The sequence below is a fragment of the Mustelus asterias genome, chromosome 25 (assembly GCF_964213995.1).
Source record: "Mustelus asterias chromosome 25, sMusAst1.hap1.1, whole genome shotgun sequence".
NCBI lineage: Eukaryota > Metazoa > Chordata > Chondrichthyes > Carcharhiniformes > Triakidae > Mustelus > Mustelus asterias.
This window is the reverse complement of record NC_135825.1, coordinates 25,927,368-25,942,732: the sequence shown is the minus strand read 5'-3', so window position 1 is coordinate 25,942,732 and position 15,365 is coordinate 25,927,368. Positions and strand designations below refer to the sequence as shown.

The window sequence follows — 15,365 nt, the reverse complement described above, 5'->3', positions numbered from 1 at the left end:
TATGATTCAATTATAATTCAGGTTTAGACTTTATGTTGCAGAGGCAGTGTGTGCAAAAACAAGAGGCCTGAACATTGGTAGAAATGGATGCTTGGACCTCATCTATATGTGTGAGTGCCAGCATTGGCCCTCAGATAAGCCTTGACTAAGCTGGGAGGCAAGGGACAGGTTGAGGTTAGAATTGGCTATGAGGGTGGTGGGGGCCTGGAATGCGCTGCCAAGTAGGGTGGTGGAGGCAGGCACGCTGACATCGTTTAAGACTTACCTGGATAGTCACATGAGCAGCCTGGGAATGGAGGGATACAAACGATTGGTCTAGTTGGACCAAGGAGCGGCACAGGCTTGGAGGGCCGAAGGGCCTGTTTCCTGTGCTGTACTGTTCTTTGTTCTTTGAGGAAGAGTTTGAGTGATTGTATCTGCTGTGGAGTAATGGTGAACAGTCCTGGTCCTCCTGTCTACATGAGAAGATGATTTTGAGATAAGAACATTTCAAAAACTTGCCTTTAGTTGGCTGTCATAGGGGCTGCTGAAGGATCTTAAGCCTGTATTGTTCATGAGGTGACATTTCTTGAGGAATCCTTTAACAGGTGATGGTAGGCTCCTAAATTTCAAGTTCACAGGGTATAACCCCTGTTTTAATTTCTGTCCCTAATTTATCAGTGGGAACAACAAATGCACAGATTGGGTGCAGACCATGACACTGCTAAGGTGGTATTATTTGTGCTAATTTTAAATCCAAAAAAACAGGAGCAACATATACTAATTTCTATCTCAACTACTCCAGGTTTTGTGCAGAGGTCATTATCAATGCTGCAGAGTTGTCAGTTGTTTAATTTGAAATAAAAAGGTCTTTGTCTTTTTTTATGTTGTTGGACTGTCACTTTTGAATAAAGGGTTGGGATCCATTGTGTTACAATATGGATATAATAAGGGAGCACAGGAACATTAGTGCTGTTGTGAAATAAAGCATTGAGTGTGGCATTGAAAGAGCTTGATGCTGATCTTGTTTATGAGGCTCAAAGTTGGCTTTAGGGAATGCCATTTAGGAGGCTTGCTAATGGACTAACTTTTCCACATGGCTTTTGTATTCCCTGGGTAAGTGCAACTCTTAAGTGCAACTGCCAAAATTACACTCTTGTTATGTGAAAGAAGCTTTGTTCTACACATTTTAATTCAGATTGAATTAGCTAAACTTCGTGCCAAAACAAATTAATACAAAAAAGTAAGTTCATAGTGTTCTGCATGAAAACTTTGAAACTTCACATCCGTCGGTATCTGTTTTGGGATTTCTGTGGGATCTCCGATCGTGAAGCTAATTTGTTTGCAGGCAGTTGCTACATTTCCTACAATTTTGTTACAATTGAGGAAAATCTTTTGGACAAATCGGCCAAATTCACATTAACTCCAGTTTTAATCCACCCTATTCTAGGCTACGGTTCTGCTCCCAAAAGAGTTGGCTGATTGGCAGCCATCACCTCATTTCTCCTCATATTCCCCTTTTCAACCGCATGCTCCTTTATATTCTCCATGCCCGTTCATTTTACCCATATCTCTCCTATCCATGTTTCCTCCATAGCCAATGCCCCACTATCTATTGTAGGCAGACATCAAGAGCCATAACTTTGAAATGAAGATGAAAAAAACTAAACTTCCAGAAATCTAGTAGAGCTTTCACCAAAATACACTTCATACTGAGAAAGAAAACTTATTCAACTATTTAAATCTTCTCAGTGGTCAATCTCTTGTTTAAAAAAAAAACTGTTTTAGTTCCTACATCAAAGACATAAAATCCTGTAATAAGAACTTAAAAGTGTCAAACAAAATGTGAATGCAACCCCCTGCTGAGATAAGTGGTTCAAAAGCTTTTTGAAACTCAACCATGCATTCATACAAGACGCAGGTGTGAAATGTTAATAATGGAGTCCATTGAAAGTGGGAAAAAAATGGTAGTTTTCTCCCCTAAGCTACACCAGATGTCCGACTTATGACTCTATTCCATGACTCTTGCTTGCCCAGTGATCCTTTTCCCTACTCCAATGCTTTTGTAATTAATAAACAGAAGTGGACAAAGAAAACGGAAACAATAAACTCCCAGTCTTTAGTGTTTCCTGTGATTTTTCTTCTGAGGATATGGACAAGAAAGATTGAATCAAAGAACAAAGAAAATTATAGCACAGGAACAGGCCCTCCAAGCCTGCATTGACCATACTGCACATCTGAACTAAAGCCCCCTACCCTTCCAGGGACCATGTCCCTCTATTCCCATCCTATTCATGTATTTGTCCAGACGCTCCTTAAAACTCACTATCGTATTTGCTTCCACTACCTCCCCCGGCAGCGAGTTCCAGGCACCTACTACCCTCTGTGTAAAAAAAACTTGCCTTGTACATCTCCTTTAAACCTTGCTCCTCACACCTTAAACATATGCCCCCTAGTAATTGACTCTTCCACCCTGGGAAAAAGCTTCTGACTATCCACTCTGTCCATGCCCCTCATAGTCTTGTAGACTTCTATCAGATCGTTCCTCAACCTCCGTCGTTCCAGTGAGAACAAACCAAGTTTCTCCAACCTCTCCTCATAGCTAATGCCCTCCATATCAGGCAACATCCTGGTAAATCTTTTTTGTACCGTCTCCAAAGCCTCCACATCCTTCTGGAAGTGTGGCGACCAGAATTGAACACTATATTCCAAGTGCGACCTAACTAAGGTTCTATAAAGCTGCAACATGACTTGCCAATTTTTAAACTCATTCCCCTGGCCGATGAAGGCAAGCTTGCCATATGGCTTCTTGACTACCTTCTCCACCTACATTGCCACTTTCAGTGACCTGTGTACCTGTATACCCAGATCCCTCTGCCTATCAATATGCTTAAGGGTTCTGCCATTTACTGTATATTTCCTATCTTTATTAGACCTTCCAAAATGCATTACTTCATATTTGTCCAGATTAAACTCCATCTGCCACCTCTCCGCCCAAGTCTCCAACTGATCTTTATCCTGCTGTATCCTCTGACGGTCCTCATCACTATCTGCAAATCTACCAACCTTTGTGTTGTCCACAAACCGACTATTTTTTTTATATATATAATCATAAAAATAATATATACAAACAGCAAATGTCCCAGCACTGATCCCTGAGGAATGCCACTTGTCACAGCCCACCATAAGGAAATGCACCCATCCACTGCTACCCTCTGTCTTCTATGACCGAGCCAGTTCTGTATCTATCTTGCCAGCTCACCTCTGATCCCATGTGACTTCACCTTCTGTACCAATCTGCATGAGGGACCTTGTCAAAGGTCTTACTGAAGTCCACATAGACAACATTCACTGCCCAACCCTCATCCATCATCTTCGTCACTTCCTCGAAAAACTCAATCATGTTGATGAGACATGACCTCCCCTTCACAAAACCATATTGCCTCACGCTATTTCCAAGTGGGAGTAAATCCTGTCTCGAAGAATTCTCTCCAATAATTTCCCTACCACTGACATAAGGCTCACCGGCTTGTAATTACCTGGATTATCCTTGCTATCCTTCTTAAACAAAGGAACAACATTGGCTATTCTCCAATCCTCTGGGACTTCCCCTGTAGCCAGTGAGGATACAAAGATTTCTCTGAAGGCCCCAGCAATTTCCTCCCTTGCCTATCTCCGTATTAACTTGGATTGTTTTCAATGGAGCGTTGGAGGATGAGGGAATACCTGAAAGAAGTTTACAAGATGTCCAAAGATGTGCGAGTTAGGTTGATTGGCCATGCTAAATTGACCCTAGTATCAGGGTGATTAGCAACGCAAATATGTGGGGTCACGGGAATAGGGCCTGGGTGGGATTGTGGTCGGTGCAGACACAATGGGCCAAATGATGACCTCCTGCACTGTCGGGATTCTATGATTATGACAGGTTTGGATAGAGTAAATAGTCAGAGTCTTTTTCCCAGGGTCAAAGAGTCAATTACTCGGGGGCATAGGTTGAAAGTAAGATGGGGAAAGTTTAAAAGAAATGTAAGGGACAAGATTTTCACATGGAGGGTGGTGAATGCCTGGAACGCACTGTTGGAGGAGATGGTGTAAGCAGATTCTAAAACAACGTTCAAGAAGCATTTGGATAGATACATGAATAGGCAGGGATTGGAGGGATATGGGCCATGTAGAGGTAAGAAAATATTAGACTAGAGAGGCATCTGTGTTGGCACAGACTCGGTGGGCCAAAGGGCCTATTCTTGTGCTGTACTGTTCTTTGCTCTTTGTTCTATACATGCAACAGTGTTCTGGAGATTAGCCTTCAAGATTTAGAGGCTCCAGGACAATTCTGGAAAGTTGGCAGCTGTGACTGCATTACGCTGAATTGGGTAAAAGTGTCTTCTGTGGACCCCCATAATTAGCAGAACATGATTGTTGAACACACTTTGCACATATGCATGCTATATTTACATTTCAGCCTTAATTTTGACTGCAGGTATAACATGTAGGGGGTTGTTTTTTGCCCCAGTGAAGCTAGTGGCAATAGTAATTAGCAGATATTAGTTCTGCGGGATGTTACCATTTGCCATTTTCTTAGAATAGTTGACCTGCACGTGTTGACCAGTTGTGATATTTACATTGTTGACCTGCATGGAACTTTGTCTGACCCCAGGGAAGAGCTGTGGCCAGAAAATAGAAGTTGAGACTGCAACTTACCTGCAGTTGTTCTTTTGTCAATATTGGTATCTTGGATGTTTTCCTTAACATACACCGGATTGATTTTTTTGCCAGCAGCCATGGCCTGTTCTATCACAGGTGAAGGATAAACACAATGCCTCATGCTGACTTGTGCTATCATTCTGCATTAATAAAATTGTATTTTTATGTGACATTGATCCAACAACTGTGTGGCTGAACTCTGAAATTGTTGTACCGACAGCGTGTTGTATTTTTACAAGTACAGAAAGTAACCAAATGTCAGCTAATGGAATTAGCCAATACATTTGAATTAGGATTACCTGCAGAGATCAGGAAAACTGACATTATTGACAGTCTAGCAAAACCTTTAAAATTGCAAGGCCAAATATTGCAAGACCAAACATTTCGAGATATGAGGAAATTGAACTAGCTAAGCCTAAATGTGTGTGAGAGAGAGAGAGAAAAACATAGAAATTAAGAAGTGAGAGGAAAAGAGGAGTTGCTCCAATATGTACAGGCTCATTCCAAATTTGATGAACGAGATGAGGAGAAATTCTTTTGTGTTTTTGAGAAAATAGCCAAATGGATGAAATGACCAGAAGCAATGTGGACATTACTCTTGCAAAGCAGATTGGAAATTGGAGCTGGCGAGGTGTGTATCATTGTCAGAAGGGGTGTCTATAGATAATGATGTAGTAAAGAAAGCTTTCCTCAGTGCATACGAGTTAGTGCCTGAGGCATACCAGTGGAAAGTTCAGAATGCAAGAAAATAGCTGGCACAAACCCATGTTGGATTTGAGTGCAAAAGCAAAATAACTTTGACCATTGGATAAGGGCGTTAAGGATAAAGAAATCATATGAAACCCTTAGAGTGAGGATTCTTTTAGAAGAATTTAAAGATTTGCACCCTCTGATTATTAGGTTACAAGTTGAGAAACAAAAAGGTAAAATTGCTGGACAGAAAGCAGAACAGGCTGATGATTATAAACGGGTCCGTAGACCAGTATAGGGCGAGGCGGTGGAGTAGTGATATTGTCACTGGACTAGTAATCTAGAGACCCAGGATAATGCTCTGGGGACCCGGGTTCAGACCCCACCGTGGCAGATGGTGAAATTTAGATTCAATAAAAGTCTAATGATGACCATGAAACCATTGTAGATTTTTTTTTAAAATACATCTGGTTCTCCAATGTCCTTTTGGAAGGAAATTTATCATCCTTACCTGGTCTGGCCTTTGTGACTCCAGACCCACAATATGGTTGACTCTTAAATGCCCTCAGGATTGCTGGCCCAGTCAGTGATGTCCACATCCCATGAACGAATTTTTTAACAAAAGAACTAAACCTTTTTTCCCCTGATTCTTTTAAACAAGAGGATAGAAAGTGGGAAGGCAAAAAGAAAACACATGGTGAAGAAAGAGATGGAACAGTTGGGAAGAGTCAGGAAATTTCACCTCCGATCAACTGGTTAGATGCTGAGGGTGGAAGTGACATTCAGAGGCCTAAATGTTTCTATTGAAACAAAGAGGGACATTTTAGGGCAGATTGTTGGAAATTAAATGGGAGTACAGGGAAAGGAAGCAACAAAAAAAAGAGAATACCTGCACTGGCGCAGGTGAAACATGCTGTTTCAAAATCATTGACAAAAGGGGATAGATCTCAAAATAGTTCAGAGAATTATTTGAGCACAGGGGAAGGAAGTTAGGCTATTGGAGGTCCTGAATGTTTGGTTTCAAGAGGAGAAATTTTCCTTATCTAACCAAATAAGTAAACCAATTAATACTTTTAGAGATACAGGAGCAGATCAATCACTGATTGTAGCTGATTTGTATTCCAGGAAATTTTATGAAGGCAAAAAAACTCATAAGAGCATTTACGAAGATGTTGCCAGGACTAATGGGCCTGAGTTATAGGGAGAGGTTGGCCAGGCTAGAACAAGGCTTGAGACATAGGGGAATGCGGGGAGACTTTATTGAGGTGTATACAATCATGAGGGACATGGATAGGATGAACACACATGGTTCTTTTTCCCAGGGAAGGGGAATTGAAAACTAGAGGGCATAGGTTTAAGGTGACAGGGGAAAGATTTAAAAGGGACTCCAGGGGCAATTTCTTCACGCAGAGGGTAGTGCATAAATGGAATGAGCTGCCAGGGAAAGTGGTTGAGGCAGGTACAATAGCAACATTTGAAAGCATTTGGATAAGTACATGGATGGGAAAGGATTAGTGGTATATGGGCCAAATGCGGTCAATTGGGACTAGCTGGGAGGGCACCATGATCGGCATGGACTCTTTGGATTGAAGAGCCTGTTTCCATGCTGTATTACTCTGAGACTCTATGAAGTGCTGTGAGGCCACCCTGCACCACTTTCCAGTTAGTTTAGAATTCTGTCCCAGAACAGCGGTACAGTGACGTCCACATCCCATGAATGAATTTTTTTTAAAAAGAACCAAACCCTTTTCCCCTGATTCTTTTAAACAAGAGAAGGATAGAAAGTGGGAAGACAAAAAGAAAACAAATGGTGAAGAAAGAGATGGAACATTTTCCATTGAAAATTGTTTTGAGGAAGGTGTTTTTTTTTAAGATTGCATCTGCCGGATAGAGTGAATAATAGGCTTTTATCATTCCCAAATGTTTCTGACCAATTCCCAGTAAAAGGGTTTGACTTTTATAAAGGTTCTTCCCCTCGACCTCCTTCCAGTACTTTGAAACATTCTATCTGATAGGTAGTTCAAAAAAAAACACAATCCTTTCTGTTTTAACACTTTTTATAGAAGATACTTACGGTTACGCGATACATCCATACAATCATAGCCAGCTAATCAGTGCATGGATTGAAGATACAAACCCTTTTCATATAATAGAAAACATATTCTAAAGCAATCATTAAGCCTACTCGCCTGCTGCTTCTCAGTATTCCTTTCTACCCACCGGCGCTTTGACACTGCTCTTGTAGCTGTGTTTGCGCACCTGTTCTTTCGATCTGTGTTTTGCAAATAATTTAGACAACCAGTTTCAGGCAGATTGCTCCAGCCAGAACACTGGAGATTGAATCTGTTAAAGGGCGTTGGCCTGTTGCATACAATCTTCTATCTAAAGTTGCTTAAAAACTGCATGTCGGAAAATACAACACGAATACAGAAGATTCTTTCATCAGAGTAGCTAAATTCATTGAAATCGTCATTATTCATTCAGTCCTGGATTGTGGTGAACCTTAATACATTCAGACACGCACTTTATTTGCCTCGTTGCATATAATGCTTAAGTAAGAACACTAACAGAGCATTATATTTTGCAGTATCTTGGAAACAATGAACAATTAGTATTTAAAGTGTTCTGTTAAGTAACTAAAGCCCTGGAATTGGATATATTTTTAATTGTTCAATGAGAATATCAGTTAACAGTTATCTCATGAGTAAGGTTTTTATTTGCTTTGTATTTAGTCTGGAAATAACTTAGGAATTTGATTTGTAATTAATGAGCCGTATTTTGCATGTACAATTACATCTTTTGACTGGAAACAATTAGCAGTTTACCTCCTGGGATCATGCAGGTGACATTAATTATATTAGGTGTGCTATTGAAAATGTCGCAGTAGATTGTAGTGTTAATTTCCTAAAATTATGTGATTGAGTCCCTTATTTATCTGTAATTAGTAGCGTGTTTGTGAATGCTATTCAGCTGGGTGAGAAACGGCCTGACTGAAGGCTTGTGAATCTGGTTGTTTGCAGCTTTTTTTTTCTTCTTGTGATGTGTTCACAGTTGCTCAATCCTGACGTTTTCTTCCATTTCAGAAGGGAAAGTTTCCAACACTTTGTGACTGAAGTGTCTACTGTCTGGCTTTCCCTTTTTTTTTTAAAAAAAAGAAATTCTGCTACCTCATTTTCTACTGGATTTATTTTTCAACCACCAACTCCACAAAAAGCTAAATAAACTCATCCTAACTGTGGTGGAGTTGCTTATGCAATAATTCATTCACCGAAGATCCTGCCATCTTGAATAGTGAGAGATTGGGATAGGAAAGAAACTAATAATAAAATTTCAGTCTCCAGATCAGGGGTGACAGTTGCAAGGCCTGCATTTATTGCACATTCCTATACAACTGAAAAGCTTGACAATACCTTCTGAAGGAAGGTGTCAATTATATTTGTTGGCGCTTGGAGTGACAATCAGCCAGAATGGATAAGGACAGTGGAATTCCTTCCATAGAGGTTACTAGTGAACCAGTTGAGTTTATTTACAATTGAAAAGCTTCATGGTCATATCTGCTCACATTGGTTTGTTTTCAGATCTTATTTATTCAGTGGTAAGCACTCAGTGCTAGGCACCGGGTTCAGTTCCGATCTCGGGTGACTCTGTGTGGAGTTTGCATGTTTTCCCCGTGTCTGCGTGGGTTTCTGCTGGGTGCTCCGGTTTCCTCCAACAGTCTGAAAGACATGCTGATTAGGTGCATTGGCCATGCTAAATTCTCCCTCAGTGTACCCAAACAGGCGCTGGAGTGTGGCGACCAGGGGATTTTCACTAACTTCATTGCAGTGTTAATGTAAGCCTGCACGTGACACTGATAAATAAACTTTTACTTAACTTAGTTTCAACTTCTGAAACTGCCTAGCGATTTTGAACTCCTATTTGTTGATTATTAATCCAGAACTCTGGATTGCTAGTTCAGTGACGTAAACATATATAAGCTTTTTATAGCCTGATAAGTGCATATACACAATTCTCAATGGATTTTAGGTTGCAAAAACAGCTGGAGAATTTTTTTAAATTCAGCACTTTGTCCAGTGCCTTTTGACTTAATTGCACAGGTAAAGCAAATCAGTTGCTTTATTACCATTTTTTTTTACTTTAAAGTTTTACTGAACCCATATTTCCACTATACTCATTTAGAATAAAATCCGCAGTAGCTGAATTGAGTAACACCTCAACTTTAAAATATTCACAGCGGTTTTCAAAGCTCTCCATCAGTTTTGGGTGGGTGTCACTGCACCAGTTCGGGTGAGCAAATAGAAATGGCAGTTCATTAGTTCCTAACTATTCCATGGCAGGCAAGTTCATTGTGTCATTTTAACCATCTACCTGCCCAGTTTCCACTGGACGAATAAGGTTAAACTGGCCAGTGGTGTTCATTCAGTATTTCTTGAACATATGTTCAAATGTTTCAAGACAACAACCATCATCCCTGTACCAAAGAAGAGCCAGGTGGCGTGCCTTAATGACTACTACCCTGTGGTTCTGACGTCCATCATTATGAAGTGCTTCGAAAGGTTAGTCATGGCGCACATCAACTCCAGTCTCCCAGATTGCCTAGATCCACCACAGTTTGCCTATCACCGCAACAGGTCCTTTGCAACTGGATCCGAGCCTTCCTAACCCATGGACCCACATCAGTAAGGATAAGTATGACATCTCTTCCACAGTTATCCTCAATACCGGTGCCCTGCAAGGCTGTGCCCTCAGCCCCTTACTATACTCCTTATACACTCTTGACTGAGGGCCCGATTTTACCATCGCGTTTTACCCATTTTCGGGCATGAAAACTTGGTAAAGTCAGGCGCCGGTTTCCCCTTTACCAAGGCCTGAAAATGATCGCGACTGTATGCATTTAAATTGACTTGAGGGCTGCATGCCCAGCTTTACCAGCACTTCCCCCTTTACCACCACGTTCGCCCATCCAGAATCAGCACAAAACAGACATGCTCCATGTAAGTGCAATTCGGGTGCTCCAGTTAGTGAGGAGGTAAGTGCCTCGCAACCGATGGCTCTCTGCTTGAGATTGGGGGGAGGGTTGGGGGTACGCTGCCACTCTGCCTGAGATCAGTGGAGGGGAAGGGTGGTCCGATGACACTCTGCCTGAGATCAGTGGGGAGGCCTGCGATTGGTCTGGGTGGAGGGATAACAGGATCAGTAATGTTAGGGGGGTGTCCAATGTCCCTGGGGGCCAGGGGGAGGCATTATCCGGCTGGGAGGGACGTGGCAGGGGAGCGGCATGCCCATCATTTTTTTTCTGCACGTGCGCAGTTCGAGGCTCCGATCGGTGCTGCAGGGTTTCGGGGTGGTGAGCCCCGCCCACAGGCTTGTGCAGCGCGATTTGGAGTCGCTGATATTTTTGCAGGCAGAGTGCATGTGGGGGCATCTTAGAACGGATCTAAACACTCCCAGTTTCAAGTCCACCCACCATTTAGAATTAAAATAGTAAAATCGGGCCCTGAGTGGCCAAATTCCACTCCAACTCCATTTTCAAGTTCGCTGATACTACTGTAGTAGGTTGGATCTCAAACGATGACCAGACAAAATCCAGGAAAGAGATAGAGAATCTGGTGAAATGGTGCAATGACTATAATCTTTCCCTCAATGTCAGTAAAACAAAGGAGCTGGTCATCAACTTCAGGAAACAGAGTGGAGGATATGTCCCTGTCTACATCAACGGTAATGAAGTGGAGATGGTCGCGAAATTCAAGTTTCTAGGTGTTCAGATCACTGACAATCTGTATTGGTCTCTCCATGCTGACGCTATAGTTAAGAAAGCCCGCCAGCACCTCTACTTTCTCAGAAGGCCAGGAGATTTGGCATGTTCACTACGACTCACCAATTTTTACAGATGCACTATAGAAAGCATCCTATCCAGATGTATCACTGCTTGGTATGGCTCCTGCTGTGACCCAGACTGCAGGAAACTACAAAGGGTTGTGAACGTAGCCCAGTTCATCATGCAAACCAGCCTCCTACCCACTGACTCCGTCTACACTTCCCGTTGCATCGGGAAAGCAGCCAGCATAAGCAAGGACCTGACCCATCCTGGACATACTCTCTTCCACCTTCTTCCGTCGGGAAAAAGATACAAGGGTCTGAAAACATGTACCAACAGACACAGTAACAACTTTTTCCCTGCTGTCCAGACTTTTGAATGGCCCTATCATAGATTAAGTTGACTTTTTTCTTCACCCTACCTGTAACTGCAACGCTAGTTCCTTTCCTTCACCCCAATGAAATCTATGAACAATATACTTTGTATACGCACAAGAAACAATACTTTTCACTGTATACCAATACATGTGACAATAAGTCAAATCAAAATGCTCAGAATTCCTTAGATGATGCTGCAGACAATAAGAGAACATGTATAACAGGCAGGGGGCAAATTGTACGAAACCAGTAGAAACTGCATCTTGACAAGTCTACATTCTATATAACATGACGTACAGCTGGAATTAAATCTAGTATCAAGTGATCAAAGCTTCAGGCCCTGGTTGCACCCACCCTTAACCTGATGTTTCTCTTTTAGATGGACAGAGGTACATTCTTCACACCAGACACCGGTTGAGAAAGCTGGTGCTCACGTATGCCATGTCCTACTCAAATATTCAGCTCTCTGCCACACATCTATTCTTTCGCAGAGTGCAGGGAAAGTCACTGGAACTAAGGCCCTAAAGGTCTATATTTTGTTTAGAATTTAGATGCTTGAAGTAATTGGTCACCTTAAGTTTTGTTTAGCAAACAAGGCAGTTGAGATTAATAAAAAATCTAATCACCAAATGATACCCATGGCCTTTCATGCTCACTTAGTAGGATTAGAATTAATTGCACGCAGATACAATATTATTGAAAAGCAAATGGAAGCCACTTGTTGCTAAACGTCCTTAAAACACTCAATTTATGCTGAAGAGCTTGATAAAATGTGCAAATGAATTTGGTCTGGCATCTGAATGCAATTCAGAAAACCACCTAATTTTGAAAAACGTTGTTCGACCGTGAAAGACACCCTTCCCTGGCGTGAGGCTGATCACATCAAAAAAATGGCTCGGGAAGATCGCTTTACACAATTAGATTGCCATTTATTCCTTTCTCACTATACAACCCTAAGTTAATTTCAGTTAGTTTATTTGGTTGGTATGAAAAGAGATGCCCAATATACCCAGTCGAGGAAGGCCTGTTGTCTCATTGGTCCCTCAACATATTGGTCCAGAAAACCATCCCGAACTTGTTCCTGGAATTCCTCCTTAATAGTATTCTTATGAATTTGATTTGCTGAATCTATATGCAGATTAAAGTCTCCCATAATTGTAGATGTTTCTTTATTACGCGTTCCGAAATTTCCTGTTTAATGCCATCTATAACATCACCACTACAGTCTGGGAGTCTGTATACAACTCCTACTAACACTTTTTTGCCCCTTGGTGTTTCTCAGCTCTACCATACAGATTCCACATTGTCAGAGCTAATGTCCTTCCTCACTATTGCATTAATTTCCTCTTTAACCAGCAATGCAACCCCACCAACTTTTCCTTTTTGTCTGTCCTTCCTAAATATTGAATACCCCTGTATGTTCAATTCCCATCCCTGCAGCCATGTCTCCATAATCCTGACGATACCATACTTGTTTAGATCTATTTGCACGATTAATTCATCCATTTTATTGCGAATGCTCCACGCGTTAAGGCACAAAGCCTTAAAACCTGTCTTTGTGACATTCCTTGTCCCATTCCCATTACTTTTCACTGTGACCTGTTTGATTCTGGTCAGTTATTGCTCTGCCTGTCACTTTCTACTTATTTCCCTTTATGTCTTTTGTTCATGCCCTTGTTTCCACCTCCTCTGACTCCTTGCATAGGTTCCCCCCCCCCCCCCCCCCCCCCGCCATTTTATTTAAACCTTCCCCAACCACTCGAGCAAATACTCCCGCTAGGACACCAGTCCCAATCCTGCCCAGGTGCAACCTATCCAGTTTGTACTGGTCCCACCTCCCCCAAAACTGGTCCCAATTTTCCTGGAATCTGTGACCCTCCCTCTCGTAACATCTCCTCAGCCACACATTCATCTGATCTGATATATCCTCCTGTTTCTGCTCTGTCTAGCACATGGCACAGGTGATAATCTTGAGACCAGGAGATCTGTGAGAGGCTGAAAAACAGAATAGATTAAATGACAAAAGAGTAAGTTTTTCGGGACCGAGGGAATGATGAAGCAGCAAGAAAAGAAACGGGAATAAAAGCAAACTATGGTAAATACTGGAAATCTGAAATAAAACAGAAAATGCTGGCTCAACTCAGCAGGTTTGGCAACATATGTGGAGAGAGAAACACAGTTAACGCTTCGAGTCCATATGACCCTTCTACAAAAGATGTGCCCAGAGCCGATATGAATGTCAGAATGATGATCAGCTGCCATCCAGAAATAAAAAATTAGAGAAAAATAAGAACAAGTCCAAAAGCATGCAAAGCAAAGGAAGATGTGGTGAGCATCCCTTTCAAGGGCACATTAGCAGAGTAAGGGTCAATTGGCCTGGGTGACCAATCAGTGGGGGAATCATCCCAGGTGAAGGAGTTCTTTTCGGTAAGAGACAACACAGAACTAGCTGCAGACATGCTGCTGCTCTTGTAAATCCTTGTAAATAAATCCTTTGTTCATTAATGAAAGTGCAACATTACGGAAACAAAATGGAGGCCATTTATCATTTGAAATTGTTATTTTTCCCCAACCTCGACCTTTTCACCTCCTTAAAACCCAATGGCAGCCTCCCATCTCGTAAGACAATAATTTGTGGCTGTGGTTTTGGCAAGATTGAGTTGTACCACAACAGGTGATGTAGGGCGTAAGACTAAAAGGAGTAGAAACTTGCACAGATTATCTACTGGTACCTTGGATAGTGCGGGAAGTGTAATCTGAGAGAAATTTATCCCAAACTCTCAGAAGATCAGACATATGGAAATTTTGACTAACAGTTAAGATCAATGAGCTGTGCTATCTTGTACGAGCAGAATCTAGGGACTGTTACTCAGTTAGCACAACTCTATTGCTGGTGCTTGAAGCAGCAACACTGTTTGAGTTTTTATCCCTTGGCTGCTGCTCTGTACAGCTTTTAAAAGACATGAGTGAGCCCTTATACATCCAAGTTGCCAATGAGCAGCAGTAGACAACTAGGCAGGAGGGCTTTTATCACATGGATATCCTAAGGCTGCAAAGGCTGTTGTACCCATATGGCAATTTATGTTTCATCTAAAGCATGAGGCTATTTAATGAAAGGAAAGTCATTAAATATTTAGATGATGTGAGCATATTGTGTGTTGAATTGGGAGGGGGGGGGGTGAGAATGGTTGTATATTTTCTGCAATTTTGAATCAAACAGATAAAAAATAAAGCTTATTTTCCTTTGACTGAACTTCAAACATGGTGGCAGCTGTCCAGTTCTCTGCTAGAGGCAGAGAGTTGTTTTGACATGTAGATGGCAATGAATGCAAAAGCTTAGTTCTAGATTATGATTACATTCATGGTTTCCTGATGCTTGCAGCTCTTACCAATTGGTCTTGTTAAAAGCCCCCGAAACACAGGGCTAAAATTGTGCAATTTACCCTCTGCCTTCTCAGTGTAAAGAAGCCGTGCCAACTTCATGCTGCCGACTCCTCTCAATTCGAACATGCAGTCGGCACTAATTATGATGCCGCACCCTCATGACTATAAGGGGCCCAAAATTGAGAGAGGCTAGCATGAGGTAAAACTAATCTGCATGGCTTAAAGCCAGCTTGTGCCTCTTAAAACGGAGGTAAATTGTACCAAGTGTTCTGGCAGTCTTTGTACAAGTCACTGTCAAGTGGAAAACACAACTGAACAATGGCACAAATGAAAAAGAGCTTGTTCTAAGGTTCTCTAATGTTGAACTGGAGAGCTTGAGGGAGGAGGAAGTGTTGGATCCACAGGTGACAATG

The 15,365-nt window shown here is 41.8% G+C and overlaps 1 protein-coding gene across 3 annotated transcripts in view; it reads left to right on the top strand.

Moving 5' to 3' along the window:
- The window catches only part of LOC144479268 (copine-8), a 652,766-nt gene that overhangs the window by 154,348 nt on the left and 483,053 nt on the right, over positions 1-15,365 (top strand). The window lies entirely within an intron of this gene.